Here is a 25,361-nt window from a genome sequence, read left to right as displayed (position 1 = left end):
ACTTAATAATAAAAAGAGAAACAATACAAATGGGCAAAGTATTTGAATAGATATTTTACAAAACATGGTACATGAATGTCTAATAGTCCCTTACAATATTTATTGGAAAAATATATGTAAAACCTCTGCAAGATACAACTTCACATCCACTACAGTGGCTAAATTAATGACTGGTAATACCAAGTGTTGACAAGGATTTGAAGTACCTGGAACTCTTCTTTTTTTTAATTTTTATTTATTTATTTTATTTATTTATCTTTGGCTGTGTGGGTCTTCGTTGCTGTGCATGGGCTTTCTCTAGTTGAGGTGAGCAGGGGCTACTCTTCCTTGCGGTGTGCGGGCTTCTCATTGCGGTGGCTTCTCTTGTGGAGGAGCACAGGTTCTAGGCGCATGGGCTTCAGTAGTTGCGGCACACAGGCTCAGTAGTTGTGGCTCGTGGGCTGTAGAGCGCAGGCTCAGTAGTTGTGGTGCACAGGCTTAGTTGCTCTGCAGCATGTGGGATCTTCCCAGACCAGGGCTTGAACCCGTGTCCCCTGCATTGGCAGGCGGATTCTTAACCACTGCGCCACCCAGGGAAGCCCCTGGAACTCTTCTAAATTGCTCTTGGGAGTACAAAATATGACAACCAATTTGGAAAAAGCCCAACAGTTTCTTATGAAGCTAATGATAAAATTATCATATGATCAATAGATTACAGCCTTAGAATCTACACAAATAATGAAAACATATGACAACAGAGACTGGTAAGGACTGTATATAACAGCTTTATTCATAATGGCCAAAATCTTGAGAAAAATCAATTTTCCATCAGAAATTGACTGAATAAACAAATTTTGGTTTATTCATACGATGTAACAGTGACTAGTAAGAAAGGGAATGAACTATTAGTACAGGCAACAACATGGGTAAATCTTAAAAGGGCTGTGCTGAGAGGAAGAAGCCATTTACCAAAGAGATTATGCTATACTAACCTATTTATATTAAATTCTAAAATATACAAAATTAATCAATATTTATAGAAATTAGGTCAATGTTTGTCCAAAGCTGGCATGGGTGAATGATTAACTCCAAAGGGATATGAGGGAATTGGAGTATTTATGCTATTGTTCTACATCTTGACCGAGGTATTGTTACATAGTGTGTTTATTCATAAAAATTCTTTAGACTGTGTGATTGAAATGTGCATGTCATGTTGTGTGTCCATTTCTTTAACATGTTTGATTAAATTGGTAACCATCATTTTATTACTTCTTGTGAGTCCATGGATTGGCTGGGGGGATTTTTTCCCCTCCGTGTGATGCCAGCTATGGCTGCAATCAACTGCAGATGGAAATGGGCTGAAATATCCATTTGCCACTGCCCAAGAGTTCACATATTGTTATGCGCTGAATTGTGTCCCCCCAAAATTCGTATGTTGAAGTCCTAACCCCCGGAATCTCAGAATGAGTATTTAGAGAGGTCTTTTAAAAGGGAATTAAGGTAAAATGAGGTCATTAGAGTGGGCCCTAATCCAACATGACTGGTATTCTTATTTTAAAAGGGAGACTAGGGGCTTCCCTGGTGGTGCAGTAGCTAAGAATCCGCCTGCCAATGCAGGGGACACGGGTTCGAGCCCTGGTCCGGGAGGATCCCACATGCCGCGGAGCAACTAAGCCCGTGTGCCACAACTACTGAGCCTACGTTCTAGAGCCCACAAGCCACAACTACTGAGCCCGCGTGACACAACTACTAAAGCCTGCGCGCCTAGAGCCCGTGCTCTGCAACAGGAGAAGCCGCCGCAATGAGAAGCCCGCGCACCACAACGAAGAGTAGCCCCCTCTCGCCACAACCAGAGAAAGCCTGCTCACAGCAACAAAGACCCAACGCAGCCAAAAATAAATAAATAAAATAAATAAATTTATAAAAAAAAAAAAGGGAGATTAGGACACAGACACACACAGAGGGAAGACCAGGTGAAGACACAAGGAGAAGACAACCATCGGCAAGCCAAGGAGACAGGCCTTCAGAAGAAACCAACCTTACCAACAGCTTGATCTTGACTTTTTGCCTCCGCAATTGCGAGAAAATAAATTTCTGTAGTTTAAGCTACCCAGTCTGTGGAACTTTGTTATGGGAGTCCCAGCAAACTAATACATGTATCTTTTAACTTTAGGTCACTTCTCTTTTCACCGAAAAAATGTGACCAGGAGCACTTCTTTGTATTCTCTATACTGGGAGAATTTTTCTCTCACCTCCTTCCTTCAAGATCACCCTTGAGTGGGCACAGTATATGGTAGCCATGCATTTTTAGCTTGTATCAACATACCAAGCCAACCCATCTATTAACCAGTCTGGATCTATCTTTGTCTATCAGGTTGCCAAAAGTTGTAAGTGTAGACAAAGGCTTTGGTACAATACTACTGGATGATATGGGTTCTGGGCTACCTGCTTTGCAGCTTTTTTTGCCCTCAAAATCTGTTCATGCTCAGTCCTGGGTGCAGCACTTCCATCATTCAGTAAATTTTTGCTGAGATGGCTTGAACTTACGATTTAGAGATTTGACCAAACCCACTTCTGGCCAGAAAGCACTTGGATCTGTCTATACCATGGTGCAACAGCCTCCCGTGATCTATATTTCTAAGGGTCATATTGAGAATTTAAATATATAGGTATATTGGGGAACTTAACTCATTCTTTCTTTAGGATGTTAATAGTGGCACCAATTTCTGTCATTATACCCAAATTATGATGTTGTTTTATTACCTTGGCCAGGGGCTCAATTTCAGAGTCTTTGATCTGGTCTTACTTATTAAGACAGCGCTTACATCAGAGGTGAAAAGCCCAACATTATGCCAACCACCCACTGACTGTCTGTAGCTCTAGTAGACACTGCATGATCTGTTTTAAGGCCAGGACTCCCTTAATTACCTAGATCCTGTATGATTCCAATCAAACAGGGATTCCAAATGACACTTGGGTATTCCAGACATCAAAGTCAATTTTGACCTGTGTCCGACAGTTTTTAAAATACTTAGCTATTCTCCTTGCCCCAGTGTATAGTTATTTTTTTAAAAAGCACTAAGTCCTCCTGAGGAAGGACTGGTGAAATCATTATCATATAAACTTACCCCAGGGTTGTCAGGTCCTCTCACCTGTGGACCAATCTTTTTATGCATTCAATTCCAGGTACAGATACTGGCTCAGGGCTATGTGACCTCTGTATCATCTTCAAGGAAAGGGAAAATACTATCCCTTAATAAGAAAGAGTGGACCAATTCTGTAGGATCATAAGGTCATGGGGAATCTGCTGTCTTAAGACTTTTGAGTGCCTCAACCCAGATATCCCATCCCAAGTGTCCGTGGCCCAGGGCAGTGGATTCTAGAGACCCAAGGTTCATGCTGGCCTGAGTTCAGGATATTCAAAGACTCATTCATGTGTTGAGCTCACTGCTGTTCATGCCATTGTACTTGTCCTTGGTCCTATATTCCCATTCATTTTCACCTCTTTTCTTATATAAACAGCAATCAGAGGGTGAAGTCAGTCTCCGGGAAAACTCAGAAACTGGATGTATATGTGTTTTGGGGCACACTTTTTTTAATTAGTTTTTTAAATGTGTACAACATAGTGTATTGTATGCCATTTTTTTCCTACAGTTTCAAGTGTGGAAATATTCTCAGTAGGTCATGTTTGATGTACATACAAGAGGAGCTTTAATGATAGAAAAAATAAATAATGTCCTGTTCTGGTCAGAGCGTAAGTTAATTACCCAAGCCCTCAGTTTACCAATGGCTTCAATTTACCCCAAAATACTTACTACTGTGGGCCTAACATCACTGAAGTGAAGATTATGTGAGATGCTAACAAGGTTGAGATGTACTCTTATCTCAGTTGACAATGCTATGAACAACGGCTTTCAGGAACACTTGGATAAGTTTTAATCATTTCACAATTACTCTAAGCCTTCTCTTTATTCCCAATAGTGGTGGCTATATTTTTCTCTTTTATCTTTAGTGCTTTTCCTTTCCTACCTTTAGTTTGATTGATAGTGGCTCTCCTTCAACAGATTTTGCTCCTTTTCACCTTTGCTGTGAACCCCAAACCAGGGCCCAATGCAGACTTACACAATAATTCTACATGATGAGTTACTATTTCCAAGTCCCTGCCAGGGACAGTGAGGACTCAGATTAGGCAGGGAGGAAACTCATCTTAACAAAAAGGTCAAATGCAGAGGAAATGAGTCTGGACAAGAGGTGATTCTGTGAGGTTCCAGTTCACGGTCTTGGTAGTGAGGACTCATTCCTCTTCGAATTTTTGGTCCAAGGTCTAGGATGAGGTTCTTAAGAATGCTACTTCCTAACACTTACTACCTGAGGGCTCCTTCCCTCCTATAGATACCTTGACAGTTTTAAGAGGATTTTCCCATACATTTCATGGTCAATACTGAAGACTGTATTTTGGGGGTGGGAGGGGATGGTAGGGGGAAAGGTGTTCAGCCTTGCCTTCATTAACCAAACACATTGGTTGTTTCCTATTGCACTTAAAGTGAAGATAAAGATGCTTACTATGGTTCTTGAAGTCTTTTAAATTTATCAATTAAAAAAAAAACTACATGAAACAAGAAGAATATGAAATAAACAACCTAACCTACCACCTAAAAGAATTAGAAAAAGAAAAACAAAATCCAAAGTCAGCAAAAGGAAGGAAATAATGAAGATCAGAGAGGTAATAAATAAAATAAATAAATAAAATAGAGATCAGAAAGATAATACAAAAGATCAATAAAACCAAGTGCTCCTTTTTTGAAAGGATAAACAAAATCAACAGGCTCACCTGGCTCTAGCCAGGCTCACCAAGAAGAAAAGAGAGAGGACCCAAATTAAAAAAAATGAAAGAGAAGAAATAACAACTGATACCCCAGAGATACAAACTTCGAAAACAAACTTATGGTTACCAAAGGGGAAACAAAGGGGGGAGGGATAAATCAGGAGTTTGGAATTAACATATACACACCACTATATGTAAAATAGATAATCAACAAGGACCTGCTATAGCACAGGGAACTGTACTCAATATTCTTTAATAACCTATATGGGAAAAGAATCTGGAAAAGAATGGATATATGTATGTGTGTAACTGAATCACTTTGCTGTACACCTGAAACTAATACTACATTGTAAATCAACTATACTCCAATATAAAATTTAAAAAATATTTTTAATCATAAGAAAATACTATGAATGGTTATATGCCAATGAATTGGAAAACCTTGAAGAAATGGACAAATTTCTAGAAACATACAGTCTGCCAAAACTGAGTCACGAAGAAACAGATAATTTGAACAGACTGATCACTAGAAATGAAGTAAAACCTGTAATAAAAAAACAAACAAACAAACAAACAAAAAAACCTCCCTGCAAACAAAAGTCCAAGACCGGATGGCTTCACTGGGGAATTCTACCAAACATACAAAGAAGAATTTATACCTATCCTTCTCAAATTATTCCAAAAGACTGAAGAGGAGGGAACACTCCCAAAGTCATTCTATGAAGCCACCACCACTCTGATACCAAAACCAGACAAAGACACTACAAAAAAAGAAAATTACAGGTCAATATCTTTGATGAAATTAGATGCAAAATTGCTCAACAAAACATTAGCAAACTGAATCCAACAGTACAGGAGAAGGATCACACATCATGATCAAGTTGGATTAATTCCAGGGTCACATGGCTGGTTCAACATATGCAAATCAATCAGCATGATACACCACATTAACAACAACAACAAAAAAGACAAAAACCACATGATCATCTCAACAGATGCAGAAAAAAGCATTTGATAAAATTCAACACCCATTCATGATAAAAACTCTCACCAAAGTGGGCACAGAGAGAACGTATCTCGGCATAACAAAAGCCACTTGTAACAAACCCACAGCCAACATAATACTCATTGGTGAAAAGCTGAAAGCCTTTCTGCTAAATTCTGGAAAAAGACAAGGATGCCCACTCTCACCACTTCTATTCAACATGGTATTGGAAGTTCTAGCCAGAGCAATCAGACAAGAAAAAGAAATAAAAGGTATCCAAATTGGAAGGGAAGAGGTAAAATTGTCATTATATGCAGATGACATGATACTATATATAGAAAACCCTAAAGATGCCACACAAAAATGATACTATATATAGAAAACCCTAAAGATGCCACACAAAAACGATACTATATATGGAAAACCCTAAAGATGCCACACAAAAACTATGAGAACTAATAAATGAATTCAGCAAGGTAGCAAGATATGATTAATATACAGAAATCTGTTGAATTTCTTTACACTAACAGTGAAATATCAGAAAGAGAAAGTAAAGAACCAGTCCCGTTTAAAATCACATCAAAAAATAAAATACATAGGAATAAACCTGACCAAGGAGGTGAAAGAAATATATGCTGAAAATCATAAAACACTGATAAAGGAAATTGATGATGGTTCAAAGAAATGTAAAGATATTCCATTCTCTTGGATTGGAAGAATTAATATTGTTAAAACGGCCATACTACCCAAAGCAATCTACAGATTTAATGTGATTCCTATCAAAATACCCATGACATTTTTCATGGAACCAGAACAAATAATCCTAAAAGTTATATGGGACCACAAAAGACCCAGAATTGCCAAAGTAATTTTGAGGAAAAAGAACAAAGCTGGAGGCATAACCCTCCTAGACTTCAGACAATACTACAAAGCTATAGTAATCAAAACAGTGTGATACTGGCACAAAAACAGATATATGGATCAATGGAACAGAATAGAGAGCCCAGAAATAAACCCATACCTCTAGGGTTAATTAATCTACAGTAAAGGAGGCAAGAATAGACAGTGGAGAAAAGACAGTCTCTTCAGCAAGTGGTGCTGGGAAAGCTGGACAGCCTCATGTAAATCAGTGAAATCAGAACACTTCCTCACACCATATACAAAAATAAACTCAAAATGATTTAAAGACCTAAATATAAATCATTACGCCATACAACTCCTAGAAAGGAACATAGGCAAAACATTCTCAGACAAATTGTGGCAATATTTTCTTAGATCCAGCTCCCAAGGCAAAAAGAAATAAAAGCAAAAATAAATAAATGGGGCCTATTCCAACTTAAAAGTTTTTGCACAGCAAAGGAAATCATCAAGAAAATGAAAAGACAACCTATTGAAAGGAGAATATATTTACAAATGATGTGACCAACAGGGCTTAATTTCCAAAATTTACAAACAGGTCATACAACTCAATATCAGAAAAACAAACAACCAATCGAAAAATGGGCAGAAGACCTAAATAGACATTTCTCCAAAAAAGACATACAGATGGCCAACCGGCACATGAAAAGATGCTCACCATTGCTAATTATTAGAGAAATGCAAATCAAAACCACAGTGAGGTATCACCTCGCACTGGACAGAATGGTTATCACCAAAAAGTCTAAAAATAATAAATGTTGGAGAGGTTGCGGAGAAAAAGGAACTCTCCTACACTGTTGGTGGGAATGTAAATTGGTGCAGCCACTATGGAAAACAGTATGGAGTTTCCTTAAATATCTAAAAATAGAGCTGCATTACAATCCAGCAATCCCACTCCTGAACATATACCTGGAAAAGATGAAAACTCTAATTCGAAATGACACATGCACCCCAATGTTCATAGCAGCACTATTTACAATAGCGAAGACATGGAAACAACCCAAGTGCCAATCAACAGACAACTGGTTTAAGAAGATATGGCATATATATACAATGGAATATTACTCAGCCATAAAAAAGAGTGAAATATTGTCATTTGCAGCAACATGGATGGACCTAGAGATTATCATACTAAGTAAGTCAGACAAAGACAAATATCAGGGGCTTCCCTAGTGGCACAGTGGTTGAGAATCCTCCTGCCAATGCAGGGGACATGGGTTCGATCCCTGGTCCAGGAAGATCCCACATGCCACAAAGCAACTAAGCCCGTGCTTAGCTACTGAGCCTGTGCTCTAGAGCCTGCGAGCCACAACTACTGAGCCCTCATGCTGCAACTACTGAAGCCCAAGCACCTAGAGCCCATGCTCCGCAACAAGAGAAGCCACCGCAATGAGAAGCCCACGCACCACAACAAAGAGTAGACCCCACTTGCTGCAACTAGAGAAAGCCCACGTGCAGCAACGAAGACCCAACACAGCCAAAAATAAACAAAATAAATAAATTTATGAAAAAAAGACAAATATCATATGATATGACTTATGTGTGGAATCTAAGAAATAATATAAATGAATCTATATACAAAATAGAAACAGACTCGCAGACATAGAAAACAAACTTATGGTACCAAAGGGGAAAGGGAGTGGAGGGAGGGATAAATTAGGAGTATGGGATTAACAGATACACGCTACTATACATAAAATATATAAGCATCAAGGATTTACTGTATAACACAGGAAATTATATTCAATATCTCATAATAACCTATAGTGGAAAATAATCTGAATATATATATGTAACTTAATCACTTTACACCTGAAACTAACACAATATTATAAATCAACTGTACTTCAACTAAAAAAAAAAAAAACTCCAAGGAGAAATGTGTGTGTTTCCTATGGACACCGCTCTATCAAATTCAACAACTCCTAGTATTCCTCTTACCAGAATCTGGATCAAGAAAGAAAACACAAAACACTTAAGTGTTATTAGATTTGAGGAGGTTGGCATGCCATCTGTGAGGGTCTTATTCAAGTTATTTCAGAACAACTGTTCACAGAGTTTAGACAGGTGCTTGGTTTGGTAAACTGTACACCCTGCACACAGGGCAGGAGAAATCTTGCCTGTATGACTGTATGAGTATGAGTAAGCAGTGACCACTATCCCTATGGAAATCTCTCTGGAGGGTGCAGAAAGCAGAGCAAAGTTTACCACGTCTTAATTCTGTGCCCTGTTCAATGCAGACGATAGAAAAAAGTGGAACGGAAGATGAAGGGTTGGCAGAGTCCTGGGAGGAGAGGGAAGGAACAGAAAGACAGCAGGTGGAGCAAACAGCAGCGAGTAAAGCAGGTAGTGACGATAGAGAACAGGGAAGATCAGGAGCTCATCAAACAGAAAGGGCAAAAAAGATTTAAAAAAAGGAATTACGTAATGGCCAAGAGGATAGAGAGGAGAGGAGGAAAGGAAGAGGGAGAGGGAGCAAGGCACAAAGAGAGTAAGCACCAGGTCCTGGGCTGAAAGAACAGCGGATGGGTCATTCATGGTAGAATGACCTGTCCTGTAGATATCGAGAAGGTATCTTAGTTATACTCTTTTCCGTATTTCATGCTACGTCTATTCAATTTTGATTTATTGTTACTCAAAACCGCTCATGAAGACAAAAGTCAAATTTGGAAGGTCAGCACACTGTGTCCACTCTGTGGTTTAAGTGAATCTAGCCCTAATGGCCTCAGGAAACCCTGGGCAGGGAAACAAATCAGCTATGGATGAGCAGTCCCGGGAGGGAACACAATGTTCTAAGTTACTAAAGAGAGACAATGACTATATTTCTGGTCTGTTGGCCAAAACTGAGGGTCCATGCCAGCGGGTGAGAGAAGGCAAAGGGCTAGTGGGTGTGTGACTCATCCTAGATTAGGTACTTTTGCTGAACCACTCAGGAATGTAACCATGATAATTTTCCTTACCACTTGCATAGATAAATTCAAATTTCTCCTCAGGAGATCTGATCACCTGTGGAGGAAAGAGAAAGAATGATATGGCACTCAGGAATATGTGTGGGGTGGAGTGACTGTGGTGTTTGTGTGTAACCCAGACCTGTTAGACTCCAGACACCCTGCACATTCTCTCAGTCAGAATCTTCCGTTGGCCAAAATCTTCCATTCTCAAGGGGAGACACCTATGGGGAGGAATTGGTAGGGTTTCCCTGGTAATGCGCTCTCATAGGGCTACATTTTCCTGTTGACATGGCCAAGCCCTAGAATAAAGCAGCAATGATTGAGAGGGTGGAAAGAGTATGCATGGGACCCCTCATGCCTAGGTATTCAAGATCCCACTCATGTGCCTCCAGCCAAGACTCAAAATACAAAATGTGCAGCCCCACTGCCCTCATACCTGGGATCCTTCCCTCAACCACCTGAGCAGGGTGAACTCTCACCCCTTAGAACCAAATGTTGAAACACCACAGCAAAGGACCTTGCATTCTTTTTTTTTTTAAGATTTTTTTTTTGATGTGGACCTTTTTTTCTTTAAGTCTTTATTGAATTTGTTATAATACTGCTTCTGTTTTATGTTTTAATTTTTTGCCCATGAGGCATGTGGGATCTTAGCTTCCCAACCAGGGATCGAACCTACACCCCCTGCATTGGAAGGCGAAGCCTTAACCACTGGACCACGAGGGAAGTCCCCAGGACCTTGCATTCTTAACAGACTCCCCAACTTCTAAGTAACAATCCAGTGGTGTAATAGTGCACAAGAGCAGGCCTGCCCAGGCATGGTGATGAGAGGCAGGAAGATGCAGCGACCATCAGGAAGGTGAGAGCCAGATGAGAGCGTGGGGGGCAAGGAAAGATTTAGGAAAAGACCTTCTTGCAGTCTCCCTGTCTTTAATGACGTAATATTGACAGGATGTAGATAAATAATACTAGCGACTTATGGTAAGTGTTCTTTTAATCACCATGAGAAACATAGAGGTTAAATAAATGGAGCATGGACTCAAGGTGCTTGGGTTAAAATCCAAGTTGCATGAACTCCCGGCTGAAGTACCTCAGCACAAGTCATTCAACAGCTTTTTGCCTCAGATTCCTCAACTATGAAATGCAGATAATCACAGAACTTCTCTTACAGGATTGCTGACAAGGTTACATATTTAATGCACGGAATACACTTGAGGTATGACCTGAAACCAAGTGAACACTCAAAAACATTGGATTTGTATTGTATACTCTATGGTTAGTAGTTACTGTTACTAACATAGCTTTAATAAGTAAGGATCTACCTCTTTTACACCTCACAAATACTCATAAAAATATAGATTTATCCCCCTAATTTACAAGTATCTCTTCATTCCTAATTACAGTATTAATTTCAATTATAAAGGCAAAAGTAGTATCAACGATGCATCATAACTATCCCAATTTTGTATAGATTAAGAGACAACAACAGGATTCACCAGGGTAGTATTAATCATGGTTATGATTTTATATTAATGTAAATTAACAGTGTACCAAAATAATCCCCATTTCCTAAAGGGAAATCAATACTCCCAAAGAGAATGCCAACATTCTTATGACTACTTTCTTGGCCCTGATTATAAAGGGCCCGGGATATGAAAGAACTTCGTAGGATATCAAAAACTGCTCAGAGATTAGTCCCCACAGTCGTTACCCCCCATTTTCCTTCTAAGTTGGCCATGAATTTTCTTGGACATAGCCATGTCCCTACACCCTCACCCCATGCTGGCCACTCACCAGAGTGAGGCCATGCCTAGTCTCCCCCCTCCTCTGAGAATGCCCAAGTCTAGGCAAGCACACAGCCACAACATACCCCAACAAACAACATACAATCTTTTTGAGGCTATAAGCCCTGACTTTAATCACACACCCTGGCTTTTGCCTCAGGAGGAGGTCACAAATAGGTCAAGGATCAGTTTCTTGTCCCCATGCCCTCTTCTAGGGCCTCTCGGTGCCACCAATGAACTCATCCAGCCCCCCTGCATAAGCAAGGGAGAGAAATGCTATTGAATACATTGTATTTTGTGGTGACAGAATAGTCAGAGATATCAGTGCAGTGAGTACTCGTGTCTATTTTACTATATATTCAGATACACAGATGCAGTAATAATTATAGATATGCTTATATACAAAATTAGCAGTATATATATATAATCTATTTATTGAATAGATATTTACTGAATTTTTTTTTTTACTTTTTTTTTTCCCCACAGTTGCATTTTTAATTAATTAATTAATTTATTTATTTATTTTTGGCTGTGTTGGGTCTTCGTTTCTGTGCGAGGGCTTTCTCCAGTTGCGGCGAGCGGGGGCCACTCTTCATCGCGGTGCGCGGACCTCTCACTATCGTGGCCTCTCTTGTTGCGGAGCACAGGCTCCAGATGCGCAGGCTCAGCAGTTGTGGCTCACGGGCCCAGTCGCTCCGCGGCATGTGGGATCTTCCCAGACCAGGGCTCGAACCCGTGTCCCCTGCATTGGCAGGCAGACTCTCAACCACTGTGCCACCAGGGAAGCCCTGAATGTTTATTTATTCATTTGTTTCTTTGTCTGTTTCTTGGCTCTGTCTCCTGAGCAGACCTCGAAGCACTGACACCTTGAAAGCAATGAGCACATTTAGTGCACAGATCTTGGTTTCTAAACACCATTATCCATTAAAGGGAAACCAGAGCCCTTTGGAAAAAGGGCTGAATACAGGGCTGGGCCAGGTAAAACACAAGATGATCCCATCTATGTTATAAGGACACATGAATCAATATGAAAGAATGCCCAATAGAAAAGGCTGGAACCATTTTCCTAGAAAACTATATAACAATTGGAACAATTAAAACATGGGACAATTTTCCTAGCAAAATAAATGTATAATATTGAATTATACCCCAAAGAACAAAATAAATATCCATCAGCCCATACCAATATTTATAAAATATTGAATAAATAAATAAATGGAGGGAACAAATCTTCCTTATGGAAGAATTTCAAATAACATGTTAAGATACCTGCCTCCTAAGAAGTGGAAATTCATTTCCTTCCCCTTAAGTATGGGGAGGACTTGCCATAGCCCAAAGAATAGAATATGGAAAGAAGAAAATCATGATTTTATAATAGAGAAGTAGTGAAGAAACACCTTAACCAAGCGATCAAGGCTAATTTCAGCAGTGATAACTTTTACTGATATCATATACCCCCTGACATGATGCAATGAGAAACACACTCTACCTCTGAGTATATTTTAGAAATATACTTTTTCTCTTTTCAAAGTGAAATTTACTTAAATATGTAATGAATGCATTATATTTAAATTACAATTCCTTTGTAAGCCTCTGTTATAACATACTAAATTTATATGACTATATCTATAACCACTGACTTTAAACTAATGCAAAAAAACTAAATGCTGACCATTAGAGATTTGCCCTCATTTTTTTTTTTCGTGTTGAATTTTCTCATCTAGGATCCACTAAGTTAATGCAAAAAATTAATCTCAAAATTTGACTACTGGAGTGTAGGGGTCTTGCCTTCTGGTCTTTCAGGATGTTTGCTGAGAATGTGACTCAAATGAGGTCCTTCCCTATGAGACTGCAACTCATGTTGTTAATGACAGAAGATGGAGATGTCTTAACCTTCATGATGCTTGGTATATATATGTTAAAAAATAATGTTCTTAGTAATTTCCAGATTTTCTTACAAGCACGTTCCAAATTTCTTTCACAAACTCTGAGCTCAGTTTTTATTTTTGCAGGCTAAGGGAAATTTAGGGATCTGTTTAACATTTGGTTGACACCACCATTGCTTGTCAGGGAGGTAAGTAAGGCAAACAAATGATAAGGATCAGATCTTCTACTAATTGAAGTGATCTGGGTGTGTGGTTAACGCATGCTCTTGACACCACAACATTTCTATGTGGATGAAACTATCCCTCCTTTCCACATATGATTCTGTATTTAGGCTTTAGGAATGCCTAACATTAAGGGTGAAAAAAATTTAGTGGATTTTCCCCTCAAGTTAGGCAATTTTCTAAAAATTATTTCATGATCTTGTCCCTAAATGATTCATCTAAGAGAAAACAGATAACAAGATAACATCACTAAGCCTGTGAATTCATTCATGATGCAACACCAAATGTTACTAATCCCAGCACCAGATGTGAGGCTACTTTGAAGGGTGATGAAGGGTGACATTCTGGGGCTCTGTTGCTGATTAGTTAGATGCTCTCCTTTGAAGAGACTTACAAATAAAATAAACAACCGTGAATGAAATGATTAAATAGGGCCTGTGAAGACCTTCAGAGACTTGTGGGTTTAGGCAAACAAGAGAGTACATTAGGTTGTAAGTGACAGAAAACTAGCTCAAAGTAACTTAAGCAAAAGAGGAAGAATTTATGGGATCTCACAGTTAGGAAATACAGAACTGCCTCTGGCTTCAGACCTGGCTTGACGCAAAGACTCAGTACCTTTAGGGCTCCTGATCTGCCTCTCCACCTCACACTCTACTTGATTCTTTTGGCATCTTTCCTCAGATGGGCTCCCATCTGCCAGCTCAGCCACCCCACTGAAAAAAGGCAGTCTTTTCTCTTTTCAGGCATGAAAATTTCCAAGGAGACCACCCCGGGGTCATGTGCCCTTCACTGACCAATCACTAAGGTCTGGGCTGGGGTACTCCGATTGGACAGGCCTGGCCCAAGCCTTGGCTCCTCAGTCCAGGGAAGGGTGGGGCCAGGTGACTCATGGACCAAAGGGTCACATGGGTGAGGGAGGAGAAGTTCCTAAAAGAGAAGAGGGGCACCACTTTCAGAAAACAGGGGAGGGAAATCACAGCCCCTACAGCTCTCTCAAGCGAAAGTGTTCTCTGACCAGAGACACCTGTGATCATATGGCAATCATCCACCAGGGCCTAAGAGAACACCCCAGAGGGGGCCTCATACGCCATCCACTACCCCGTTACTGTTCTGAGCAAGGTCTACCCAAGCACAACTATGGAGAGACGCTTCTCTGTCTGCTGTAGCCTTGTGGATCTGTGCACTCCATCTGGAGCCCCTCTCTCTCACACAGTAGGGACAGGCTCCCAGAAGCCATGTGTGTACCACGTGATCTTGCTCTACCCACAGCTGATTGGTAAAAGGCAAGTCTCGGAACTGAACTCATCAGATATTTGCTGAGGAACTTGGAATTGGGGCCAACAAGGCAGATTTTCCTATGTGGCTGAACACAAAACATGGGAATTTGAGAGCTTTGTGTGGCTAGGATTTTTATTCAGAAACAAGGAAAGCTGGGGCCTCAGAAGTAAATAACAAAGGTATAGAGAGAGGTGTGGAGAGAGGTATAAGGATGTGTGGAGAGAGGTATAGGCAGAGGGCAGAGAAAGAAATCTCAGGATTTCCAGTTTCTGATTCCATCCCTCCTGAAGTTCAGCTGCTTTCCGTCCAATGTGCCATGAGTTACCCTCTGATTCCTTTTACCTCCCATTTAATGAGCTCACCAGAGTTGGGTTCTCTTACTTTCAACCCAGCATCCTAACCACTATAGCAAGTGTTAGGAAATGGGCCAGTGAGTAGGGAGGCTGTTTTCTAGGCACAGGACCGTGGCACAACACAACACACCTCTGACAAAACTCACTCAGTCCCAGGGGTGCTGAGGCTGATCTGTTCCACAAAGCCTATGAGCGTCAAACTAGACCACCAGAGAAACACATCAGATTGGAAGAGTTGAGTGATGTTCTGCCTGTGCAGGAGGGAGAAGATAGACTCAGGATGGTCCTTGGCGGCTAGGATGTGTGATTTAACCACTCCATCATACTAAAAGAGGGTCATGGGACTTCTCTGGCAGTCCAGTGGTTAAGACTCGCACTCCCAATGCAGGGGGCCCGGGTTCCATCCCTGGTCTGGGAAGATCCCACATGCTGCGGAGCAACTAAGCCCGTGAGCCACAACTGCTGAGCCTGCACGCCACAATTACTGAGCCTGTGCTCTAGAGCCCATGAGCCACAACTACTGAAGCCCATGCACCTAGAGCCCGGGCTCCACAACAAAAGAAGCCACTGCAATGAGAAGCCCGTGCACCGCAACAAAGAGTAGCCCCTGCTCACCACAACTAGAGAAAGCCCACACACAGCAACGAAAACCCAACGCAACCAAAACAATAAATAAAAAATTTTTTAAATCCCTTAAAAAAAAAAGTAGATTATTTCCTCCTAATGGGTTTTAATGAAGAGAAAGGTGAGATTAACCACAACACTCTTCTGACAGGTACAGATTTGGACAAGTGACATACAAGTAGGGTGGGCAGTGTTATAAGTGGTGGGCTGAGAACAAAACGTCTTGATGGAAAATTGATGATATCACAATGATCTGTAATTCTCAGTATTCACCAGGCAGATGAGCTGGTGTCCTCAGAAAAACTCTAGACTGCCAAAGCTCCATAATTTTTGGAGCACGTGTCTACATATCCAAATCATATATTTTTCTGCCATCTGCTGGTCATTTTTGAGAAGGACCATAGTCTTTATGTGAGCAGAGATGGCAGGGTCTTGATGCTTCTCTTCTTTCTTGGCCTACCCGGGGCCTTGCCCACAAACCTCACTGGAACTGTGGAGTGTGAACTGGGTTTGTGGGATAAGTGACAGGGCTTTTGGGGTTGATGACGGTGGTGTATGGAGACACTGATGGACATATGTGGGGTAGTGAGTATTGATCTGTGGGCTCACAGAATGGGGTTTATATTTTCAGTAATGGGTTGTCTGTGGACTTTTATATCCCATCGAGACCAGTCATTGGATGTAGGCTGCCGCTTATGGGTAGGAAACCAGTCCTTGCACTCCAAGTGTGTGCCCTCTGTGACTGGTGGCTGTGAATGGACCCAAGTTGATGTGGCGCCCAATTCTTCCCCTCCAAAGAAGAATCCTGAGGTACACCTGCCCACTTACAGCCTGAATCCCAACAATTCCCCAGCACACATGATAATTTTTCTGGACACAACTCTACCATTCCACCCAGGGACCCCACCAGCTCATCCAACTGTTAATCCTATGACCCTTCCATCCAGACCACTAACAACTACGTGGAATGCAGAAACTCCTCCAGCTCATTTAAACTACTTGAAATAGTCCAAGCAGTACTTCAGCCTGTCCTCTCACTGTAGGGTTATAATGTTTGGTTCCGTGATGTGGGAAATGGGGACAAGCTGGGGTGATTTTGTGAAAGTTCACTGAGTTGTACCCTTAAATTTGTTTACTTTCTATAAGTAACATATGCATTAATAAAATTTATGAAAATAAATCTCAGGATGACAAACTCCATGCTGATGAAAAATCCCCTTGATCCTCTGTAGTCTTCATTTACCTTTTATCTCTTATTCATCCAGCAAACTCATGCCTGACCCTAACCCTTCCAATTCCAAAATTCCTGCCATCTTCTCACTCCATCCAAAGCAAAACACAGCCTGGACAAAGAAATAGATCCAGAGGGATCTGGAGTCAAACTCCACCTGACATGCCCTGAACCTTCCCTAGATGATTTGCTGAACCCAAGAATCATTGGGCAAGAGAAGGGAGGGTATTCTAGCTCCCACAGAATAAAACTTTGAAAATTTTATCATAACACAAAGGAGAATATCTTTAGGACTTCCAAGATACAAAAGGCATAAAATATGCAGGAAATTGTTAGTAAGTTTGACTACTTTTAAGTAAAACATGTTTCCAAAAATAAAATAAAGCACAGCCAACACTATGACAACACAGTAAGGTGCAGACACAAGTTAGAGTTGTAGAAGATGTACGGCAGATATGAGTCTGAACAGTTCATATTTTGGGAACTGATTAAATGTCTCCTTTTAACAATTTCACAACACCAAACTTTTCTAGAGTCCTTCAAAGACAGCGCATTCTCTATTTTTTTTTGTTCTATTCACTTTTAGACTTTAGAATACATTTAGATTTGCAGAAAAGATTCTAAGATGGTACACAGAATTGTTTACAGCCTTAACCTAGTTTGCCCTAAGGAGAATATCTTACATAACCAGGGTACGTTTGTCAAAACTGAAAAATTAATATGGGCACAGTACTATTAACTAAATGACAGACTCTGTTCAGATTTCACCAGTTTCCCCACTAATGTCGTTTTCTGTGCCAGGATCTAATCCAGAACATCACAGCATTTAGTCACCATGTTTCCTTAGTCTCCTCTGATCTGCGACAGTTTCTTAGTCCTTTTTTGTGCAACTTAGAAAATGTAAAGAGTATTGATCACATATTTTGTACTATATCCCTCGATTTCTGTCTCCTGTATTCTCATTATTAGACTAGGGTTATGTTTTTTATGGGAGAAAAAATCCCCAAAGAGCAAGTACCCTTCTCATGAAATCATAACAGGAGTACGTTATATGCCCATGGTATCTCTGGTGATGTTAATAGTGATCATTTGGTTAAGGTGGTTTCTACCACGTCTTCTCCACTGTAAAGCCACCTTTTCTTTTCCCTCTCCATACCCTATCTTTTTTTTTTTTTTTTTTTTTGGCCACACCGCAAGGCTTGTGGGATCTCAGTTCCTCAACCAGGGATTGAACCTGTGCCCTCAGCGGTGAAAGTGCAGACTCCTAACCACTGGACTTCCAGGGAATTCCCTCCATACCCTATCATTTGGAAGTGAGCCACAAGTCCAGCCTACACTCCAGGGAAGGGAAAGTAATTGGAATCAATTCAAATTGTTCTGTAAGGAAGATCGACCTCCTTTCCCCCCATCTATTTATGCATTCAATGATTCATTCACATTATCATAGACTCGTGGCTATTTAGTTTCTTGGGTTATATAATCCAGTACTAGTATTATCTATGTATTTGCTCAAATTGTTCCAGCTTTGCTTATTGGGAGCAATTTCAGGTTGGCTTCTGTACCCATTTGCAAACCCCAGATTTTTTAAAATCAGAGAATGGTATTTAAAAGCCAGTATCTGGAGGAGTAACGTCAGTAAAATGGCAGCTCTAAGCTCTTGTCTCCCCACAGACACATCACAAAACAGAAAATATCAGAACCAATTTTATCAGAACTCTCCAGAACAATCAACAATGTACAGCAACCAAGCCAACGCTGAATCAAGAAAAAAATGAACCTTCAAAACTGTAGAAAAGTTTTGTGGTTATTTTATTTGCCCTTATTCCACCCCTCTCCCCAGCCAAGCAGCAGTTTTAAAGCAGTAGCAACCTGCATTCCCTGAAAGGAACGCTGCTGCCTGGATCAGGAAGGAACTGAGTAGATCTTTTTTTCAAATTACTGTGTATCTGTTCAGATCTGTCTGGGGGCTACCTATAAAACTAATAAAAGTTCCTCATCTCTGTTTCATCTAACTTGGAAGCCAGCACAGGACAACAGAGCAGAAAAGTAACAGGCATTCCTCAGAAACACTACAAGGCCTATTAACTACCCTCAGATGCCTGGGGCAAAAATATTACCTTCAAAACATTCAATAGATTGCTTAAGGCCAGAGAGCAAAACTTCAGAGCAAAATCTGGGAAAAGTTTCTCTGGGAAATCACGCATTCAAAAGCACTCACATAGACAGGGAAGTTAGAAGGTTAGGCACAGGCCCAGGACAAGGCACATGCTCAGAAGAGACCTGAGAGGATCCTAAGTTCTCACCTGGGAATGATCCAGTGCAAGCACAGTCTATGTGGACCTGGTCAACTCAGAGTGAGCTGTATTTGGGCCAGGATTCTATTAATTACATGGATCTCATATGATCCCAATCAAACTTGTTTCTCCACAAAGCAATGTGAACTCAGACCTGCGCCGAACCGCGATGGAAATGCTCAGTTAGACTCCTGTCCCAGTATATAGTTACCAAAAGCTCCATAGTCCCATTGGAGGCCCAGGAAAATGTTTACTGCGTGGTGTTATAGCGTCTTCCCTTCTGTGGACCAATCCTCTCCAGCATTTAGTGTGTTCCCAGTAAAGACAGTAGCTCAGGACTGGGGAAGTGTTCAGTTGGACAGCTTCCCTGAGCCTCCCATCCCTCTTTTACTTCATTTGATTGTACAGATTGAGAACTACCATGATGGCTGCCCATCTATGCTGCTTGAGGGGGACTCTTTTCTATTACTTATCTTGATTACTTGCAGCCATTCAGGCCCCTTTGTCTTCCATTCCCACCTTGTAGCTCACGAAGATAATTGTGTCACCAGGCTTTTGATGGTTAAGTCCTATACCTAGTACCTATATTCTTGGTTACCTACCATTTCCAATGCTATTAGCGATCTCAGATCTGAATGACATTTCCTATCTTCAGTACTGAGCTTCAAGGGGAGCCACCAAAGAACTTTCTATAATTCTGATGCCTTTCTCCCCAGTGCATTACTTATTGAAGATATAAATGGTTATCTCATGGGCCCTCTTAAAGAACTGAGTTGTCTGATAGTTTTTCTGGTCTTACATAGTTTATCCACTCCAACATGCCTACTTCTGTGGGTCTATGTTACCTACTTCTTCTGTCTGCTATGGCATTTCTGGTTTTTCTCCATCAAGTACTTTAGTTATTACACATTGCTAGGAGCCATCCTAGAGACAGGTTGACACCATCTAAAACAGTTCCTGCCTTGGTGTTAAATCCTGTATCCTTGGTGCTCCGATCCAAATGGAATCTTCAATACCACCTGGAGAGCAACCTCAGAGTCTGGTTCCACATCCACTCCATGGCTCTTGCCAGTACATGACATCTATGTACTGTCATTATACTGAGATATTGTCTCTATTTTCCTAGCAGGCTCAACGTGTCCCTCACTGGGATACATTATGACCTTTTCATAGGTACTGACTTAGTGGGAAGCCCTTGGAAGGCTCTGAGTTAGGAAAATATTTGGTAGAATGTGACCAAGAGTGCAGCACCAGGGAGAAATGGCTGATTCCAGGATGGAAGCAGGGACAATGCAAAATGATCCCAGGGCATCAGCTTGTGCCACAAATCAAGGATGTACAGATTTTTCCAGCTTTATTGAGGTATAAGCGATAAAACTGTATATATTTAAAGTAGTTAACGTGATGGTTTGATATATGTATACGTTGTGAAATGATGACCACAGTCAAGCTAAATTAATACATCTATCATCTCATATAGTTGCATTTTCTTTAAAAAATTATTTCAGTGCTATGAGAACCCTTAATATACTCTCTTATCAAGTTTCAAGTGTACAGTACAGTATCATTAACTATGGCACCATGCTGTACACTCAATCCCCAGAACTTATTTATCTTATAACTGAAAGTCTGTAACCCTTGAACCCACCTCTCCTCCATTTTCTCCACCCTTCGGTGACCATGGCCGAGAAGAAAGCACAATTTTTAAATAAATACGTAAGAGTTACAGATATCCCAAAAGGAAACAGGAGTTGATATCAAAGAGATCTCAATGGCTAAAGCTGGAATAATTTGCCCAAAATATATAGTGATAGTATAGGATTATGCCCAAAAAGAACAAAATAAATATCAATAACTATATGGATATAAATTAAAGATTGAATACAGAAATAAATGAGGAAAAGAGGCAAATCCTTCCTACAAAAGATTTCCAAATAACATACGTAGATACCCCTAGAGCAGTGGTCCACAACTTTTTGGCACCAGGACCCGGTTTTGTGGGAGACAATTTTTCCACAATGAGGAGGGTGGGGGAATAGATCAGGTGGTAATGCAAGTGATGGTTCAGGTGGTAATGCGAGCGATGGGGAGTGATGGGGAGCAGCAGATGAAGCTTCGCTCCCTTGCCCGCAGCTCACCTCCTGCTGTTACAGGTCCACAGCCTGGGGGTTGGGGACCCCTGCCCTAGAGGACGTCACTTCCTTCTTTGAGCGCAGACTGGACTTAATGACTCACTCACTTCCAAAGAATAAAGTATGGAAAGGTAAAATTAGCAACTTTACAGTGGAGAAACCTGACAGACACCTTCAACGAGGGGATGAAGGTGAATATCACCAGTGATGGTTCATACTGATATCATGTATCACCTGATATGATACAATGAGAAGGGGAATACACCTCTATGGTATTCTTCTTGAAAACCCATAACCCAGATCTAAACAAGAGAAAACACCAGACAGACAACAATGAGGGACATTCTATAAAATACCTGACTAGTACTCTTCAAAACTCTCAAGGTCATGAAAAACTAGGAAAGATTGAAAACTGCCACACATTGTAGAAGACTAATGGCACTTAAGGAGTCAATGTCATCTGTTATCCAGAATTTGACCAAGGAAGTGAAAAAGGATATGGGTGGCAAGACTGATTAAACATGAATAAAGTTTATAGTTTAGCTCATAATATTGTACCAATGTTAATTTCACAGTTTTAACAAATGTACAGTGGTTGCATACCATGCATTTTATGTACTTTCCTTGCGGAAACCGGATGAAAGGTATACAGGAACTCTCCATACTAAATTTCCAAAATTAAAGTTCATTTAACAATTTAAAATATAAAAACAAAATTGTGAAAAGGCCCTTCCTAAGAATAAACAAAATAAAGTAAAGGAGTCTAGGGCAGGTGGAGTTGGTGACTTGTATTAAGTAACCTAAGAAGAATGATTCCAATTGATCTGTGAACCCATCAACAGCCTGTATTTCTCTCACAGATATGCCCAAAAGACGAAAATAAAATACAGTTGACTATTTATCTCCTAAGGAGCTTGAGAGCCCTGCAGAAACTCTGTGGAGTGTCTTAGCCAAGAACGCCAAAGGGGCAGCACTTTAGAACAGTGGCCTAGGCTAGGTATATGTTGTCCACAGCATCTAGGTGTAGATATCTTTGTGTTTAACCTATTGTGAATTTGTTGAACTTCTTAAATGCACATATTAATACTTTTCCTCAAATTTGAGCTTTCAGCCATTAAATGTCTTTTTTTGACCCCTCCCTTCCTTCCTCCCTCCCTCCCTTCCTCCCTTCCTTCCTTCCTTCCCTCCTCTCTCCCTCCCTTCCTCCTTTCCTTCTTCCTTCCTTCTCTCTCTGGGATTAGCATTGCATGTTTAATGTAATATGTTTAATGGTTTCCCAAGGGTCTCTTAAGATTCTCTTATTTTTCTTTGAATACATTCCTTTATGTCCATCAGTTGGACAATCTGTATTGATCTATCTTCAGTTTTGCGGCTTTTTCCTTCTGCTAGCTCATATCTGCTGTTGAACCTCTCCAGTGAATTACCCATACCAGTTACTGTACTTATTTAACTCCAGATATTCCTACTAGTTCATATGTATGATTTCAATGTATTTATTCATGATATCAATTTTATGAGTCATGTAATTGTATTTTCTTTAATTCTTTAGTTTTTAAACCATATTTATAATACCTGTTTTGCAAGTCCTTTTCTACTAAGTCCAACATCTTAGCCCCCTCAGAAAAGATTTTTATTGACAGATTTTCTTTTTCCTGTGTATAAGGCACACTTTCCTACTTCTTTGCATGCATTCTTGAAAAACTGGCATTTTAGATAGTATATTATACTAACTTTAAATTCTTTTGCTGCCTTGTGGGTGGTTGTAGTTGATGGATATTTATTTGTCTGTTTAGTGACTTCCCTGGACTAATTCTGTAGAGTCTGCTTCTCCCTCAGTGTGTGTGTGACTGCTGTCATCTTGTTGCCTAGAGCTTGAAATTCCATTCCTACATCCTCATTGCTTCCCTACAATAACAAGATGGCATTTTCCCCTATCCCAACTAGAGAGTATGGGGAGCTTTATGGAAATGATGGAGGAGAAAGGGATTCGCTAAATCTGTATTTGATGTCCTGGTAAACCCTTAAGAAATGTATGTATGAAAGTGGCTATAACCGACACAGAAGAAGGCTTGAGAAGTGAATTACAATATAGAAAACCAAACAGGTTTCAAAATTGGCCTCTGGGTAGCACACACGTGAGGGAGACAAGAGTCACACTGCAAAGGCTTTGAAAGCTAAATTCATAGCTGAGCTACAGCCCATAAAAGCAGGCCAGACTATGCGTTCCAAACCAAAACAGATTGATCACTTACTAAAATGGAAGATTTTCAAAGGAACCATGTACAAACAAACAAACAAACTAACTCATAGAAAGAGAGATCAGGTTACCTGAGGCAATCGTTGGGGGAAGGGGAAATTGGAAGAAGGCTGCCAAAAGCACAAACTTCCAGTTATAAGATAAATAAGTACCGGGGATGTAATGTACGATATGAACAAGTATAATTACCACTATCTTATACAGTGCTCATATATATGTTATATATTAAAGTTGTTACAAGAGTAAACCTTAAGAGTTCTAATCACGAGGAAAAAAATCTTTTTCTATTTCTTTAATTTTGTCTACATAAAATGATGGATGTTCGCTAAAGTTATTGTGGTAATCATTTCATGATGTATATAAGTCAAATCATTATGCTGTACATCTTAAATTTATACAGTGCTGTATGTCAATTACATCTCAATACAACTGGAAGGGAAAAAAAGCAAATGCAACACCATAAAATAAATAAATAATAAATAATAAATAAATAAAAGGAACCATGTCATATAATATTCAACAAGCCCAAGACACAGTCTAAAATAGCATAGTTGCATTCTCCCTTGTAGACCCATAGTTTGCCTTGCTGCTACTCCCAGCTAGAAATCTTCCCTAGTAATTCCTGCTGCATATATTCAGTTTTAATTTCTTGTGATTCAGAAAGTCTCATGGGAACAGAGGTCATAGCCCGGAGCCACCTCAGTGTGTGTAGATATCCACAGACAAGAACACGTTGTGGTTTACAAATAGTCTGTTCCAGAGACTCAGGGCACCCTGAGGCAGGTATAGAATGAACATGGCTGGTCAGTCCTGGGAGGCTCATGAAGAATAATGTGCAGGGAGTGGGACCTTTTGTCCTGGGAAGATGGGTTGGGTACACTTTTGAGGAACGCATACCAAGGGTTAGGGGTAGGAGTCTGGACAATGGTCAACTTAGCCTAGATGAGGAACCAAGGTAAGCGCCTCCTGAGAAGTTCAACTTCTCCTGCAATGTCCACTTCTGGATGTAAATACAGTTATCCTCCTTAGAAGTTATACAAATGAACTCAAATACTCTCTCAGTTGCCTTGATCATCTGTAATGAAAAATAGGAGTGTGGCAAGGGCCTGAAGAGTATGGAAGTGCTTTAGTCAGCTTAAGCGGCTATAATAAAAGCATAGACTGGGTGGCTTAAACAGACATTTATTTCTCACAGTTCTGCAGCCTGGGAAGTCCAAAACCAAGGTGATGCCAGATTTGGTTTCTGGTGAGGGCCCACTTTCTGGTTTGCAGATCACTGCCTTCTTACTGTATTCTCACATGGTGGAGAGCGAGCAAGCTCTCTGGTCTCTTCTTATAAGGCCACTAATTCCATGATGAAGACCCATCCTCATGGCTGTCTAAACCTAATTACCTCCCAAAGGCCCTCTCTCCAAATACTATCACACTGGGGGTTAAGGCTTTAACATATGGATTTGGGTGGACATAATTCAATCCATAGCAGAATAATGCCCCCCCAATATGTCTGTGTATTAATCCCAAGAACCTGTGATTATGTTACCTTACATAGCAAAAGGGAGTTTGTTGGCTTGATTAAATTTAAGGACATTGAGTTGGGGACATTATTCTGGATTATCTGGGTGGACCCGATTTAATTGTGTGAATA

At 40.4% G+C, this 25,361-nt stretch overlaps 1 long non-coding RNA gene across 2 annotated transcripts in view; it reads right to left on the bottom strand.

Moving 5' to 3' along the window:
• Positions 1–11,775: 11,775 nt before the first annotated feature.
• Positions 11,776–25,361, bottom strand: part of LOC137753159 (uncharacterized) — a 30,169-nt gene continuing 16,583 nt past the window's right edge. For both annotated transcript variants that reach the window (XR_011071403.1, XR_011071402.1), the window contains exon 3: positions 11,776–12,305. This is a non-coding gene — a long non-coding RNA (uncharacterized lncRNA). The remainder of the gene's footprint in view (positions 12,306–25,361) is intronic.

The sequence above is a fragment of the Eschrichtius robustus genome, chromosome 19, assembly GCF_028021215.1.
Source record: "Eschrichtius robustus isolate mEscRob2 chromosome 19, mEscRob2.pri, whole genome shotgun sequence".
Lineage (NCBI taxonomy): Eukaryota > Metazoa > Chordata > Mammalia > Artiodactyla > Eschrichtiidae > Eschrichtius > Eschrichtius robustus.
Note: the sequence above shows the minus strand (reverse complement) of the source record. Positions and strands in the feature narration are given on the sequence as shown.